The sequence below is a fragment of the Archocentrus centrarchus genome, chromosome 16 (genome assembly GCF_007364275.1).
Source record: "Archocentrus centrarchus isolate MPI-CPG fArcCen1 chromosome 16, fArcCen1, whole genome shotgun sequence".
Taxonomy (NCBI): domain Eukaryota; kingdom Metazoa; phylum Chordata; class Actinopteri; order Cichliformes; family Cichlidae; genus Archocentrus; species Archocentrus centrarchus.
The window spans coordinates 5,076,257-5,093,712 of NC_044361.1; the positions used below are offsets into that span (position 1 = coordinate 5,076,257).

The following is a 17,456-nucleotide window of genomic DNA, read 5'->3' on the forward strand; positions in this document are numbered from 1 at the left end:
TCCGGGACATGTTCGAGTACACGAGTTTACAGCACCCAGGTTTCACTGCCAGGTTCACAGTTGATCAGAACAAAGAGATAAATTAATTTCATTTATTTATTTTTAAACATACTGTAAAACTGATGCCATCCAAGGGTACATGCCTGCTCTCATCTCTCATCTGCTGGTAACAGAGAGCGTGGGAACTGCTTTTAGAGTGTTGAGCGGAGGTGGAAGACTGACCCTGACTTATCGAACGGTGCTCACAGTGCACATCATGCCCGATGTGGCCTTCAGCCAAATCCATGGTAAATCTAAAAATGGAACATATCGATTGCAATAAACCTATATACATATTTCTCTCTGTACATTTACATTACAGGGACCATAAGAACAAAAAACAATGTTTGCATAGCAATGCATGCTGTCTCTTTTAGAGGTTTCTGATGACTATGAACATGAGCATGAGCATTAAGCAGGAAAGGTGGAGAAAGGCTGTGTCTACCTGGTTGCAACTGAATTAAATTCATCTTGAGCAAGCGGGTGTTACTGTAACATCTCCTAAGAGCTGGCTGTCAGAAAGCGCCAGAGAGAATCCAAATGTTTTTCTATCATGTGTCACTCAGTCTGTACATTTGTGCTTGCAGAGGTAGCCTTGTGCACCAACACTGGAGTTTCCGTTCACTCACTTAGCAAGTGAAAGATGTTAAACACGCCATCAATACTGAGACGCTCCTCTTGTAGCGTCGGTGAATGACAGCAAAGCACTGAAGAGGCCCCTTTCTCTGAGCTGACACTGCTGATTTGAATTTCAAAACATGATGTAAAACGGTGATTAAAAGCCAATTACAGCTTGTGCCAATGAAAAGTCAATTAAGTGTTTCAGGGCCTGTGAAAGGGTTTTTGCCAAGGTGATGACAGGGAGGAGCAGAGAACAGAGGAGAAAGGGAGGAATACCAAGAGAGAAGCTACAGGAGAAAAAAAAATGACAAACACAGCTGAGCTGAGCTGAGGACAGGAGGCAACATTTGGATAAATGTAGCATTAAACATGCATTAAGCACTAGACGTGTACATTTTCTGCTGCAGAGACAGGATTTCTTCTGTCTCTGTCATCATACAGTCATGAATTAGAAAAAGTTGCTTAAAGGCTGCATTTAATTAAGAGTCACAGCCAGTGGAAATGTGAGTGGGAATGTTTTACAATAAAACCCTGAAAATCTCAAAGCTGCCACCCTCTTTCTCAAATGACTTAATTATTTTAAAGTCCTAGAATTTCCCTCCTGGCTAACTGTTCCTGCATTTGTCATTTTCACACCAGTAATAAACAGTAAAAGACTGACAAAAATAAAATTCAAAAGCATTTGGGCATTGTTTTGCTAACTTTTTATCACCCTCCTGGATTCTGCAAGAGCAGCCATGTTTTCCATGCTGAAATCCAACAGCAGTAACACCATGCTGTAGCACCCCCTGGGAGTCATGACTGTAGCTGAACATGCTGCTGCCTTACCTTCATACTGTGAACCAGCCGTTGGTCCCAACAGGAAGAAAAATAAACATGTAAAAAGGTTTGTGTTACTTAACCTTAGGCTTTAATTATTAAGAAATGCCTGAAAATAACAAAACGCGCAGCACAATCTTCAACTCGAGAGGCTCGTTAGACCGTACCAGAGTTCTGAAGCGAGAGAGGATCATTTCAGAGAGGTGCCAGCTTCAGATGGATCTCTTTTGAGAGAATCCCAGTTGTTGCTTTGCTGTCTTTTTGTGTTGTGAAAAGCCCCAAGAAAAAAAAAAAAATCACTTATGTAGAAAGCTTTAGACAAGTTACACAGCAATTCTACAACTTGGCAGTCAACAACGCCACTCCCCACCTCAATTTGCTTTGTCCATCTATCCCGCTCTCCCACAAATCAGCTTGTGTAGACAATCAACAAGATTCCACTCACGCACACACTAGCACGCAACTGTAATCAAGAGAATAACCCACTGTTTACAACCCAGAGTTTTTCTTCCATGATCTGAGGTTCCGATAAAGGCTGCAGCAATAAAGACTGGAGTTATTTAAAGGAAAAAGATCAACAGCACATTGGTTGGGTCACTGACACTGCGAAGGCCAGATGGTCATCTAGTCTGGCTTGTCCTCTCTCAACAGCCTCTGTCTCCTTACCCAATTTGTTTGGTATAATTTGCAAGAATAAGCACTGGACTGTTGTACTTTGCATTTTTTCCTAAATGAACTCCAGGAACTTGTGGCCCCTTTCACATGCAGGCCTAGTTACAAAATGCTGCTTTGGAAGAACCCTGAAGGGTTCACGAAGGGATTGAAAAGAAAAATCAGCTGACGATTCATCAGTAAACACAGCGCACTATAACTGGTTTGGAAACTGGCCAAGAACTGATTTAACTGCTGGCTCACAGCTCACACACAAACTTATTTATGTTGACAACAACCTAATAAGTGCTTTTTTATTTTACTGCCTACATGAACATGTCTGGCTGTTTTTAAAATGCAGTGTTGCCAAGATTATATATATATTTTGGGTGGGGTGGGGGGGGTGGGGGTATTGTGCTGTCAGTACTTTATCATTACTCTATGCAAGTCAAACCTTAAAGAACAACTGCCAGGTAATATATGTTTAATGCATCTTAGACCATGTCCTACAAACCAGTTTCCCTACATTGCAAGAGTTCAGTGCAGCAGATGAAAGCCAAAGCTTTTGCTGCCTCATTGAAAATCTTCATGCACCTGGAAGTGATTTTAAAGCTTAACCACCAAGCACACATGAACATTTAATGACTATGAGACACGAAAGGCTCGGATTTGTAAGAATTAGGGACAGAAGCCATAAAACAAAAAATAGAATTAAAATATTGCTATAATGTTACGTTTGCACTTGCTGCAAACTTAACACTTTCAGTTCTTACTTCAAGGGGAAAAAATAAATCTTAATTTCAGTCAATCAGACTTGTGAATAGCTAATCAAAGAGGTACATGTAAACAGATCCATAAAGCAATATTTCCCTATACAATGACTACTTAAGTGGACTGCTGTAGTATATTAATGGCTGTCAATTTTTATTCATTCATAGGAGTAATTCCATCAACTCTTGACTTCCTAGTGGACGATTATCTTGCATGTATTTTAAATGCTCAGTGGCTAACCAGTTACTGCTGGGCCTTCTTATATTGCGTTTTCCCCACTGCGTGACTCGCTGGCGAGGCGGCCTCCATTCTCCAGGCTGTCTCGTGGTAATGTGGATGGAGTTGCAGTGCTTCAACTCCACCGTTGTGGATGGCAGTTGGCAACAACCGTCCACCTTCTGCTGTGAGCTTAAGGGTTACTCTAACCAAACCTGCAGCGGGTGGAAAACTAATACATGTGCCACTACAGCGAACAAACTGAGGCTGCAAGCCAGAATCAGGAGTGGAGCAGTCCGCTGAGGTAGAGCTGCAGTTTTCTCTCAGGATGTGAAACTCACAGCAGCTGATTACATTGCTCTGTTATATATGTCCTATAACAGACAATATTTTACACAATTCCCACTGGGACAACTGTGATGCACACCTTTAATACATACTGTATATGCAGCTGCATATTATTTTATATTTTTATGTTTAGAGCAGTCAAGAACATTTGCCACATTTTGGTTTTCCCCATTCTTCTGTTTTTCAGTTAGAAGTAACACCTTTGCAGTGAACTATAGAAAGAAAATATTCTGCAAAAAAATAATAATAAAATCCAGAGTGTGATGCAAATATTGTGGTTTTGGATACAATTTTTTGAAAATCATTTTGAAACTGCTGCATGAGGGGAAAAAAATGCTCTGTTTATTATCTGGCAGGTGTACCGACAGCTGATGGTTGTGGGATGAATAGGCAAACTATAAAACAATAGAAGACAGTTGCAAATTTATGTCTCTTCTTTCTCTGTAGTTTATGTGTGATCATGTCCTTGCTTCCCACAAACCAAACACGCCAAGAGCAGCCATGCTGGAGCTCAGCTTTTGATAGTCATTGTCTGTCCTTTGGCTAAACGAGCTTTGACGAGAAGGGTGGGGAAAAACAAAACAAAAAAAAAGTGGATGTGAGTTGTTTATGCTGCTCAAGAGGCAAATTTCATTTAGTATGGGCAGTTGTCAACACACTAGCATGCAGAAGCCAGGCATCATCCCCTACATCAGTGGTTGTGGACCAAAAAGTGTGGGGGGGGTGAGGGTACAGAGAGGGCACTGAAACTGGATTTTGTTCCATTATGCATAATAACAATAGCCAGAGACCCGTGGTGTATTGCGGTGAGCTGCTGAGACTGTGGCCAAAATGATTCAGCCACAAGGCAAAATTCTTGGTGCCTGCTGGGCCAAACCTTAAAAACTCTGCGTGACCATCCATAATTTTTCTTCTGAGAAGAGAGCGTTCACTCCTAGCTGAGGAGCTCCAGCATGGTTCACTGCTATTACCATTTGAAAAGGGAGAAGATGAGTGCAATAGCAGGGGGCACATAGACTAGTATGCAGAAAGAAAGGCTGAAGGGGTGCATGGCAAGGGAAGAGCAGCTGACTTATTGAACTTGGCACATGGATGAGCTTCATCTATCAACAGGGCAGTGAGCTACTCCCTATTCAGGTTTTGCCCTTGAGACAGCACCGGCTTGGTTGGAGTTGGTATTATGCAGTTGGAGAGCATATATATAAAACTCATTCAGAGAACTGAGAAGATTGGAACAACCTTGGGAAAGATAACCCTCCCACTGCACTCGACTTGTAAAAGCCAACTCCCATGCTGCACTTTTACATTTTCTACCCAAGAGTAGTATGAGTTAAAATACCAATAAAGCAAGGATTTCAATCTACTCCTTTATGATACTACAGTATGTGTGTTTTCTGAATTATGTATGGGACCTCTGAGTAGAAATCAAGTGAGTAATTTATGAGATTATGGGGTAGTAGCGTGTCAGCAGTGTTAAAACTTAACAACTAACTAAATTTACAGTATGAAGCCAGCGTCTAATTTATGTACAGTCAAACAGTATTAAAACACCACTGTGTTTTTTATTGTTTCACTCTGTTAACTTGAAATGAATGACTACGAGCTTTAAGTGCTGAATTTCAAAGTTATTTTGAAGTTGTTCAAGAAGTTAAATTTAAGACAATCAGTGACTTTTTAATCGTTAAAACATGCCCTTAATCCAACTTCAGACACAAGTACAGGCTTATTAAAAGCACCACCACTGACAGACAATGGAGATCGAGTCACTGAATGCAAAGGAGATGCAACCAAATCTAAACTTTAAGTTCATGTTTGAACAGCTTCTAACCCCTAAAATTGGAGCAATTTATCAGGAGGACTGCATTTGAGTTTTTTGCTAGAAAAAGAGAGCAACAAATAAAGACTGATTTTTGACTGCAGTAGATGAACTTTCAATTCTGCAACAGCAATTTACAAACCACCTTCTATTCAATGACGGAACACCTTTGAACTACTCAACATTTTCTCCCTATAAAACTGCACTCCAGACCCATGCTGAGAAACTAAAATTATGGTAAATTTCCAAATCACCCTGCTGAAACTCAAGATTACAGTAAGATTGCTTCAAATGGTTTTTCAAGCTTGTCTGAAGCCAAAATGACTAAGAATATACTTTTGAGGAGTAACGCAGCCCGCCCAAGCTGACGGAATGGAAAAATAAAAAAGGTTCACTCCCTTGTCTCCCTCTGTCTGGTTGTTTTCTCAAGAACCAGTTTTTTTTCCACCTGGGGGCAGGTGCTAACAGCCAGGCAGGTAAGTAATGACACCTGTTTCCACCTGCTGGGTCGCAGTAGCTCTGCCAACAGTTGCCTCACTTCTCTCTTTTTAGCACAGTCCCACGTCCATTTGGAAGCGGATGGAGCTCTACACATACACGCACAAGCACACACTCGCATGCAATCACACACCCACGAGCCTGAAAATTTAGCCAAGTTATTTCATGGAACACTGAAGCACAAACAGTGAGCACAGAAGGTAGACTATATGCTGCAGAATGGCAGGTGAAAACGGTTAGTCTACAGCAGCGAACATTTCCTGAACCTTTGGGTTACTACTATGGACTGATAACTGCTATGATCACATTTAATGACTCATCTCAATAAATTAGATTCCTGAGAATGAAAGAAGAGGCCTCTGAAATCACACTGTCGACATAAAGAAATCCAGAGAGAAAAATCAAATTTTATTTTATATATATATATATATATATATATATATATATATATATATATATATATATTAAAAAACACACACATGGCAAATAATGTACATAGTATGTGCAAGTAATCGTTCGTAGCTGCGAGAAAGCAGGCTTAATATGGTCATCTCAGGTCATTTCTGCCATTGAGTGCAGAAGCCACACCCACTGTTCAAGTCTTCTGTTTGTGAGAGGTATCCAATCAGAAGAGAGTTGTCTTTTAAGGGAGGGAGGCGGAAGCAAGAATGATTTGTTTAGGACAGTGGATGAACTGAAGGGCTGCACCAAAGCAAAGTACAAGATAAATAATGAACTATGACTTGTGCAAAGCTGCTCTAGTAGAGTCATATCATGACAATGGAAATGAGAATAACAGTTCTCCTTAAAATAAAATAAAATAAAATAACCCTAAAGAGTTAAAGCTGACTCCAAACTGTGTCAAGGTTTCAATCCTCCTACAACACAGGATGATCCTTCTAAGAACTGGTTTGTGACTGACCAACCATAGGTGTGGCCCAAAAAAATCTACATGTTTTGGCATGAAAAAGTTGCTAGCTGATGAAACACTCCTTGAGGAAAGTAAATGACTCCTGACATCCTGAGCTCAAAGTGATGATGCCTTCATGTGAAGGGCACAAACAATCTGGTGTTCTTTAGCGCCTGGTGTTGACAGGAGCCTGGAAGCCAAGCACCGGACACCTCAGCAAAAACATGCTTGACAGGACAGTGTGAGTGTAATAGATTTGAAGTCCTTCACTTGGAGCTGAAGTGTGTTAAATCACCATGGACTTTGGAGATTCTGGTTTGGAAGGTTTGAGCAGCTTTTGGTTTAAGACACTTTTTTTTTTTTTTTTTTAAGTTTGAGGGTTTTAGCTACACTGCTATAGCTCACAGTTATGAAAAACCTCCAACTGCACAGTCTCTGATCATCCTCTTTTTTTCCCCCCTGTATTCTTACCCCAGCTCAGTAAGGCAATCATCACAGCCCCGCGGTGCAAGAGCGTCTTAGCTATGGCAGATAAAGGCTCGGAGATTGTCAGTAATGACGGGTCCACCAGTGCTGAAACTTCCCAGAGCTGCTTGTTTCAGCAGTAATTACGATGAGGGAAATGGTGCACCGTGACTGGCTCTAAAAAGCTTACCAAGCCTTTTGCTTGTGATGCCGTGTCAACTTTTCTACGGTAGGCAAGTCAGTTGGATGAGTAAAAAGGGGACTTAAAAGCTAAACAAAACATGTGAAACAAAGAGGTAAAAGGCAGAGGCGGCAGGCTTTGTACCAAGTGATGTGGAGGCTGAGCAAAGGGAGGGGAAAAAAGGGAAAGGGCCCCGGAGTCTATGAATAGGGATGAGATTAGATCATTGATGCTTAGTGTTCTCCAATCACAGAAGTTGAAGAGTGAAATGATAAGACAGGTGAAAAGGAATACAAGAAAGAGGACAGAACGATGGGCTTTAAGAGGCAGGAGGAGTGATTGAAAATAACCGCAAACAGGAAGAAAGGACTGACAAGTGTGCGTGTGCGCGGGCATGTGTGTGCGTGCCTGGAAAGGTTCAGCTGTACCACAGTGAAAAAAAAGAATTCTATCATCTTTCTTCCCAGTGCCACTTTCTCTGAAGCCAGCCCTCAGTAATCACCTTCACCCTCTCAACTGCTTCATCCTCGCCTTCTGTTCTTATCCCATCCGCCCACTCTCATCCCCTGATCTTTGAGGTACACAGGTGCTTATGAGGAGAGCGCTTAACCCCCCTCTCCATGGATCAGCCCTGCAGACGGTGTGTGCTGATGTGTAGAGAAATTCAGGAAACGAACGGCAGCTGTGGAGAGAGTGTTCTGCTGCTTACGCCCACAAATGGGCAGAAATTGGATACTAAGTGCAGGGGCCAAGCCCACTGAGGAGGGATGAATGAGAATGAACTTATTTCAGACACCCACACATATGGAGAGGTACGGGATGGTCAATATTATTGAAAATGGTAGGTGTTGGGGGTCTTGGAACAGAGGGAGATTTAACGTTAGGGTCTTAGGTTGACCCACGATTGATGACCTAACATAGAACGTTGATGGCTGAAAATGGCTTACTTCAAATCAGACTGATGCAAAGAAAACGATCATCCAGGTAAATGTGTGTGGTTTTTATATATATATATATATTATATTTATCCAGAAATGGAAAAGCTAATAAGTTATTCACTGCTTCTAAACACTTTTATTGAGGAAGAATACCCAAGAGGCTCACAATGTATTTTTATGCATGTAAATCACATTTGCATACTTTACAGTTGTACTGCTGAACCCCAGGATATGGGAAAAACAATTTACATGCCAGGCTGCATGTGTTATCGTGATGAAACATTGAGTTGATTAGTTCCCCACAGAATGTGGTGATGTAGTCAAAAAAATAAATAAATAACCTTACATTTATATACACATGCAAGAACAACACAAGGGAAAAAAAAAGTCTCAACCACCTGCAGGGCTGCCATTAGTATAAACAAAGAACTATGGGTTAGTTCATACAGCTATGGACTTCTATACCTGATACTTCAACCTCAAAACAATAACAGACCAAATGGAAAAGAAATGTACTCTATATAAACTAACTCATGCACTCCTTTGCTTTGTGTTACATTTTCTATGTTTATACCAGTGTTAATACCAGAGTAAAAGCACTGAAAAGTCACAGATATCAGACAACAAGCTCAAGGTCCCAAAGTTCTTAACAACTTGAATAAATTATCTAAAATAATTGGAAGATTAACAAATAATGAAAATAATTGTGGGTAAAGCACACCATGCCCTGTGCTTGTTGCCATTTTTGCTGGAGTTAATGTGTTGATATGTTGAAAAAGAAAAAAAACCCAAAAAAAAAAAAAACCTGCAAATTGCTATTACTCTAATACAACAATCAGCAAACAAACTGATTACTTAAAAGCAGAGGGCATCAATTTAACCATCTTAATTTGTCAGCGACCAGCACTTCAATAAACAAGCTCCGTCAAACCAAAGCTGAGCACATTTACATTCCAGCAAACAGCTTGCAATTACCCGTTTAGATGGCATGCGTTGGCAATTAATATACCAATCTTCCTTAATGCGCCACCTAGGGAATTTGTAAACATCACTTTAAGAAATATGAGAGCCTCTCAGATAAAGTGGCTCCTGCTCTGCAGCAGTCACAGTGTGGTATTTGCAATAAAAAAAAAGAAAAAAAGAAGAATAATCATCTTACCGGAAGTTGAAAAGTGACATCTCCAAATCAACTCTGCCCATCATTAACCCGGGCGACCACATAGCTGGTAATGTTTTGACCCCTTGAGTTTGTCATTTTAAATACTTTGAAGGTTATGTGACTGTATCTAGTGTGGTTGTGGCACTCTTGCACTGATAACATTTTTGCCACACAGCTGCCAAAGCATGTAGCTGCAATCGAAATGGAGCTCCAAGTTTGAAAGATGGGTGTGGTCTGACCCATGCAGAATAAAGGATGCTAAAAATAGGGAATCCACAAGCCAACTCTATACCTGTTGCATGAATGTTTGTACTTTTGATCTTAATTGGTTACCAAATAATTTGTTCCTCCTCCACATCTTTGTTGTATTAAACATATTTCGCCACAATTTATGCAGTCTGGAAATTCACTGTCGCCTGAGCTGCTGTCATCCCTCTGGAAGATGGTGTCTAGTTCTACAGAGAAAAATTTGGGCGATGTACATGAAAACCACCTGAATATTTACAACTGATGTATTGCAAAAAACTATGTTGTAAGAGCTAAACCAGCTATGAGGTCAATTAGAGTTGTCAGACTGGCCCACATACTTTATGCCAACAGCTTCTCTCTGGGTCATAACAAAAAAACAAAAACTTGAATGTGTAGTCAGCGTTTTCTTTAGTGTTTGTGGGGGATTGAAAAACCAGATCAATAAGTCTTTATTTCCATTAATAATTTCATCTATATAGTAACAGAAAACAGTAAAAAAAATAAATAAATGAATAAAACAATAAAAATGTGATCTTCTACAGATAAAGAAGACACATCAAAATAGCCTGAATTTGTGTTGTTGGCTGCACTTAGTGCTGCTCTATTATGGGCCAAAATTATTCACAATTATTTCTGATAAGTATTGAGCTCATGATCAATCATGATTATTTACTGATTTTAGTTACAAATGTTTTTTTAATTGCTCTGTCATGTAAACATAACTCTTCTTTCACATCCATGCTGCGCTACATTTCTGCTACTCAACAAATTGGTCCACGTTATTCACCTAAGCTCAGTTCACCTCTTAGATGAAAAATATACATAAATATTGGACTAAAGTTCACACAAAATCAACACAGTTTTCACCTTTGTGCTACATTCCTTTTAAATAAGATATTCACCTGGCCCAAGTGCATCTCCTAGAAGCAAAATATGAAGTCTTTCACTTCACAGACTGTACTTGCCTGATGGATGTGAATAAAACTCGATGCAAACTACTCGGCAGCTGTGAGATCTCTCTCCATTTCCCCTGTAATGGTTTGCAAACAGTGTAGGTATTGCCACTTTGGGAAAAATAGTTGTGTGAAGGGATAATATATACATATGTTGACCATTTTCCTGAAGCTTCATTACTCACCGTATTTTGTGGACACACATTCAGCCAAAGGGAATGCAGTTGTATTGGTGATTTCAGTGAGTCTTTGTTAAGTGGATGGATATACTGATGCGCTGCACAGGTTTATGGACGTCTGAGTGGATGCCGGACGATTCACGTTGGCCATCACTGCATTGTTTTTCTTGGACTTCATATTCGTCATGCTGTAGTTTGTGGTGTGTTTTTAGGTGGTCGCAGAAGTCCTTTGGGTTGCTTTGCAGCACAAATACAACTCTATAACACTTGCTGCATTTGCTCTTTGTTAAGATTATTTTGCTCTAAATCCAAAGTTTTTCCAAACAACGGATGATGATCCACTTCTAGGGACAAAGTCTTTGCCTCCTGCTGTACCAAATATTTGATGTAATTTTGCTTTAACAGCTTATTACACTGGTCAACAATGATAGGGGAAAATACCTGATATAAGGCATTTCAGGTATGCTGATTCCAAATCCATAATCAGAATTTCTCTAGCATGTCAGGTTCTTGAGTTATGCACATGTCTATATTTAGCTAATTATTGCTGTATTGGCGCTGCTCATGCAAATGTAGAGTGTGCTAAGATTTTCTAATTTTGAAACTGAACAGAATTTAGCAATAATTTGGGTGATTTTGGGGTGCTGAATCCAAATATGGTCATTAAAATTCAATCAGCTAAAGTTTAATTGCCAATATTGAGGTTCAACAATGCCAGACGTTTGCAGTTTATTATAGTGACTGCGTTGATCTGTCAATAGATAAAAACAAAGTTTTACTGCTACATCAAGTGATCTAATAGCGTTTCTGGGGCATTGACTGCTAATCTAGCCTCACAGATAGGTTTTTTTTTTTTAAATATGAAAAAAAGTGAGATATTTGCCAAAAGTGCCAAATACAATACACTGCAAAATGTTCCCGAGAAAGCAACAATCTGTTCACCTCCCCTGCACGTAAAACTTGGCCTCATCAAGAACTTTGTTAAGGCATTGGATCATAACTCAGATGGGTTTAAATACCTAGAGCAAAAAATTTGGGGCAGTCCAAAGTGATGCCAAGCTTAAAGCTGGGATCTTTGATGGACCCCAAGTCCGTGAGCTAATTGGAGACAAAGACTTTCCATCTAAGCTCAGACCCCTTGAACTAAGAGCATGGGAAACATTTCCTCAGGATTTCCTGGGCAATCACAAAGCCACAAACTACAGTATGAAGAACTAGTTGACGACATGCTCATACAGTATCAGTCAAACGCATGGGTTGCAGAATGTCACTAAAGATTCACTTCCTTCACTCTCATCTTGACTTTTTTCCACCCAATTCGGGTGATGTGAGCATGATGAGCATGGCGGAAAGTTCCATCAAGATATCTCTGAAATGGAGACCAGGTACCAGGGGGCACTACAATGCAAATATGATGGGTAACTACTGCTGGTTTGCAAGTGTCCTCATATGACTGATTTTGGTATCTATGTCTTTTTTTCACCAGTTGTATGTTCATGGTGTACTATTCTAATAAAAATCGTTGATGTCGAGTTTGGTGAATGGCAATTATTGGCATAGTTACGTAACTCAAGATCCTGACATACTAGAGGAATTCTGTTTGTATATTTGGAACCAACATACCCAAATTAGTAAAAATCAGTTGTTTTTCCCTCAGGTAGCAGACAAGGGTTTTTTTTGTTGACCAGTGTTATCTGCTGTATATCATTGTGGTCAAGTGCATTGTTCATGCTTTTTTTCCCCTTTAACTGATAAGTGCATGTAAATGATTCTAAGATCGTGCTCACAGACAATTTAACCATTTTTGTTTTAAAGCCATCACTCAGTGCTATCTGAGCTCAATATGCCTAAATTAAAGCAAGTAAGCCTTAAACCATATAAGAAAAAGAAAAACAACATAGTAAACTTTTCTGCTATGGTTTGGAACCAAGTAAACAGATTACAGGTCTTTTGCACCGTGAGCATATTGATAACATCTAAAATCCATTTTAAGTAAGCGGCACTAATGACATAAAATGAAAGAAATAAAACTCCATAACAGCAGTTACTAAGGAAACCATGGGTAATTATATAATCCTCGTAGTTGAGCTGAAACTAACCTACCTTCAGGAAGGGTTACCCCAGGGTGAAGCTTAAAACAGCTTATTGACTTCTCGTGCACACGTGGTCGAAGGTGTGTGTGTATTAGCTCTGACTGAGGCACTCTATATTGACCGCACACTTCCTGAACACCAAAATAGGGAATAATGTAAAATCTTAACACCCCACCACCAATTCCCTTTCTCCCTCCCCAAGAGTCCACTTAAAGTAATTACCATGTTGCTGGTAAATAAATGAGATTGTGAGTAGAGTACCAAGAAACTTGCAATCATGGCTCTATATAATCAAGTCCCTAAATAAAATGAATTGTTAAAGATATTAAGATACTTAAAAATAGCTATATTCAAATGGCCAGACAAAATCCAAAGAAGAAAGGATACACAATTGACAAGAGGGCTTAACTGCCTCAAAGAAAAAACACACAAAGGACATATCCATGTAATTTAGATAACCGCAAAGAGGAATTATGGTGTGGCCATCTAATCAGCATTATGTTGGCTTGTTTTTAGCTAATATTTATTTACACAAAGGACCAGCTGGCATCACCAATACACTGAAATATTACACAATAAATTTAAAAAAAAATCTATATGATTATTTTAATACAAGCTCTGGGGTTATAAGTCATCTCCAGAGACTTCTATCACGACTTATGTAAAACTATTTAAAACTGATTTCTGAGACTGACAAAGAATAAAAATACATCTTTCATGTGTGTTGTTAATCTATTCCAAGCAGCAGAAAGACATTTTTAATGCAAACTGAGACATTACGTCTCCAAGGACGCTAAAGAACTTTAATTGCCTCCAAGCGCTGTGCGTCACAACACATGCAAATCAAGTTCCTGCTTGACTGTTCAGAGTGAACACACGTAGTGCTCGTCAACACGTCACAAAGCCAAATGCACACTATTATTATAAGCACAAAATTTCAATAGCAGACATTTTTCTTCATCTGGAATCATCTCACTCTAATCTCTCTCTGTGTCATCGGAGAACTTAACAAAGGATCAGCATTCAAAGGCACTGCCAGCAAATTAGACTAAATTTGCCAGTAGAATAAAGAACTGAAAAAATAAAGCCCTGGCTTAAAACATCAGTGCTGACACACTAACAAAGACGAGTCTGACAGAACCAAACTCTTGAGCACCTGCAAGTCCAACTGGGCAATGCTAAATTGGTGACAACCTGCTAAGATTAGGCCAACAAAAGAGAGAAACATGCAGAGAAAAAAGGTCAAAATTTACTGATCTTTCAAAGTAAATGAAGTTTTTGAAGCAACAGAAAAAAAAAAAATTCCTTTCAACTGTGCATTTTGGCTGTTATTAAAGTGAGAAAAACCTAACATGAAAAGTATGCACAGACTTTTAGTGATTTTATTGTTAATCTTATTTCAATTTTGTGTACATCATTACTTTTTTTTTTTACCCAACCCCATTCTTGCATGAGTACATTGTTTTTTCTTTTTTTTCTAAATGTAGAAATCATACCCCCCCCCCCCCCCCAAAAAAAACAACCACAAAAAACACACAAACATACACGCACGTGTCTTTCCAATCAACAAAGTATCTCCTTTGAGACCACAAATTCTTTGGTGTCACCTCACAAACAGCAAAAGAAATCGCTGAGGTGAACCCCTTGCAGTATTTGCTTGCAGTGGACCCAATTTTCTCCCACCTCCCCTAGTCCCTGTATCCCTGTAACTTTGAAGTCCAGCCAGCTTTGAAAAAGGCTGCAATCTCCCTGCCATGACCAGGCAGAGGATTAGCCAAGCCCTGCAGGACCGAGTGGAAAGAGGACGAAAGAGGGCTGGAGGAGGAGTAACGCCATTTTCCACAACAGTCGTGTATGTGCAGGCAGCTCTCCCTCCAGCCAGAGCCATAGGGGATTAGCAAGCTACTAAGGAAGCAGAGAACAGACCTCCAAGCCCTCTTTTTCATGACTTCCACAGAAACCAATTTACAGCACAGAACTGGGGGAGGCCGCTAATTCTCCCCATAACCGCCTCCCGCTTCAACTCAAAATCTTTGTTGTGTCACTCACAAAAATCTGCTTTTGTGAAACCGTAAACATTTTCGGAATACCAAACTCAAGGAAGCATGAGTCTACAAAGGATTCAATTATTGATATGGGAACTTCATTGGCTCAAAAGTAACAATTTAATGTTCACAGACAAGGGGGAAAATAAGCAGTTAAGCTCCTAATCTCACCATCAGCCTTGATACGATCAGTCACGGGGGAAGTCACCCTGGAAAGTTTGTTTTCCATTGTGAGGAAAAACAAGAGATTATTATTCATCTTTTATCCATTCTGAGCTCCAATATTTGTCTGCACTTTGAGCTGTAAAAGTTGTGCTCTCAGTACATCTTAAAGTCGTGCATTCATTGGATCACAAACAAAATACATGAAAAACAGAACATATTGTGCAGTGTGTAATGCACACGTCTAAATGTCTTACAAAGCGAGGTATTGAACCCCCCCCCCCCTCCAAAAAAAAAGGAAATGAGCAAGAGAGCAGAGGACATTTCCTCTAAGAGCGTGGGAATTTAAGAAGGTTATCAAGCTTTCACCAGTTACAGTAAAATAATGAACACATTACTGGCAACTCATTGAACTTGGTAACAAAATCTACAGGATCTCAGGATATAATACAGCAGCACTCTTAATAAGTAACAGCAGCTTAGCTTTAAAAGAAGCAACACTGAGCCTTGGTTTAAAAGAAAAGGCAGATCCATATACTGCTGCCTTCCCATCAGTGCCTTTCAAGTAATGGGGTCTTTTGTCTTATCTGTGACTGAAAGGAGCTTGAGGACTTTGGCCTTCATCCCTTTGTTGTTACAGAGTCTCTTGTGGAAACGGAGGATTGGCCCATAGGCGTGGGTGTGTGAGGACGAGCTAGGCGGCCATGCAAGCACATCAGACTTGAGCGGTCTTAATAAAGCTTCCCTCTATCCACTCCTGAGATCTCCTCACCCCAATTATTCGCCTGACACCTCTACCCTCCTCCATCTCCTCTTATTTCTCACAGCAACCCCCCCACCCTCAGCTCACCATCCCGTTCCCAGCTCTGATCATGGCTCTCCCTTTGCTGTGCTCAAAGCCCTAGAGGCCTGCACAATATCAGGCTGCCGGTGGCGTTTGCTTCACAGTCTGCTGCCTGAATTGCATCAGGAGTGTCTCTTCCAGTATCGACATAAAATCACTACAGTTCAGCCAGCAACAGTGTAAAGTTCACTTCAAATTTAAAATAAAGCCTCATCTCTTTCCACAATCCAGAGAGAATCAAGTAGATGTCACCAAATAAGATAATATCATTCAAAGTGAGACCCTTAAACACCAGGTTTAAGAATGTGGATGCTGACATCTGATACGTTCCAGTTCACCATGTTTGGAGAGCCCAACATTGCACAGTGAAGCAGAGATGAAGAACACTCTTAACTTATGTTTACATCAAGTTTCTTTTTCCATTGTTAACTGGTATGAATAACAGTAGAGGTAAACTATGGCAAAGAGCTTAAACAAAGTCATCATGCAAATAAAGTTACCCAAGCTGTTTGACGCATGCACTGCAGCCCAATACGTTTCTAGACATTTCCTGACGGTGGTGCTAATGTCCAAAACAGTTCATCGGGACATTAAATGATCTTTAAAACAGACAGCTCCACAGTACAAAGTCTCTGACGTCTGATTGAACTCATTTTCACTAATGCAACCAGCTAGTGGTCACCTCCTGCACGCTCGGCCGAGGCAGCACCTTTGACTAAACCAGATAGAGTATTTCCAGAAGTAAAACAAAACTCCTGTTGCGGGTCCTGATGTGCAAAAGGGCAATTTTGCACAGTGTGCTGACCTTTTTCTTCCAACATTGTGTGCAGTTCATGTGTGAAAATGGCTACGAACTGGAACCTGAGAAATTTAAACTCCCTGCAACATCAAACCTTACTCTGAGGATTGCTAGAATAGCTTTCCAACACAAAGCTGTGCAACCGAGTAAGCGCCTTGTTTGTTTTATGATCTATGGGTCCCCAAAACTCCAACAGTTCGATTTGAAAAATAAACCAAATTACAATGTGCACAAAAACTTCAGTTTTAGCAGTATTCATGACGACACGGTAACAGAACACAGAAGAAAACAGCTCATGAGAAGGCCATAACAAAAAACAACTGCTTCCCTTGCTGTGCTGTCTTCTGTCATTTTTAAAGACATTTTTATGCTTTTACCTTCAGATGCTTTCAAGGTCACAACAGGACTACATCTGGCCAGCCATCTGTCTCCAGCCTTCCCATGAGGCACCCTGTCATCGGTGCTCCTTGGCCCTGTCCTCTGCTGTCCACATTCAAGCTCACATGGGAAATGCTTGGCCAGACACAATAGCCTTTCAGTGATTCTACAAGTTTCTGATGCATTTGTTGAATTGTTCCCCGCATTGACTATCTGTCTACCTGACTACAGAGCTCACAGCGCCGGAAAACATTGACATGGTCTTCACTAGACACGTGCCAATTTGCAATTATCGAATATCAATGAAAAGAGACTATAGCAA

General features: G+C 40.2%; 1 protein-coding gene across 3 annotated transcripts in view; it reads right to left on the reverse strand.

The window, feature by feature from the left end:
- sema6cb (semaphorin 6Cb) overlaps window positions 1-17,456 on the reverse strand; it is a 132,182-nt gene that overhangs the window by 113,673 nt on the left and 1,053 nt on the right. The gene's annotated exons all lie outside the window — the stretch shown is intronic.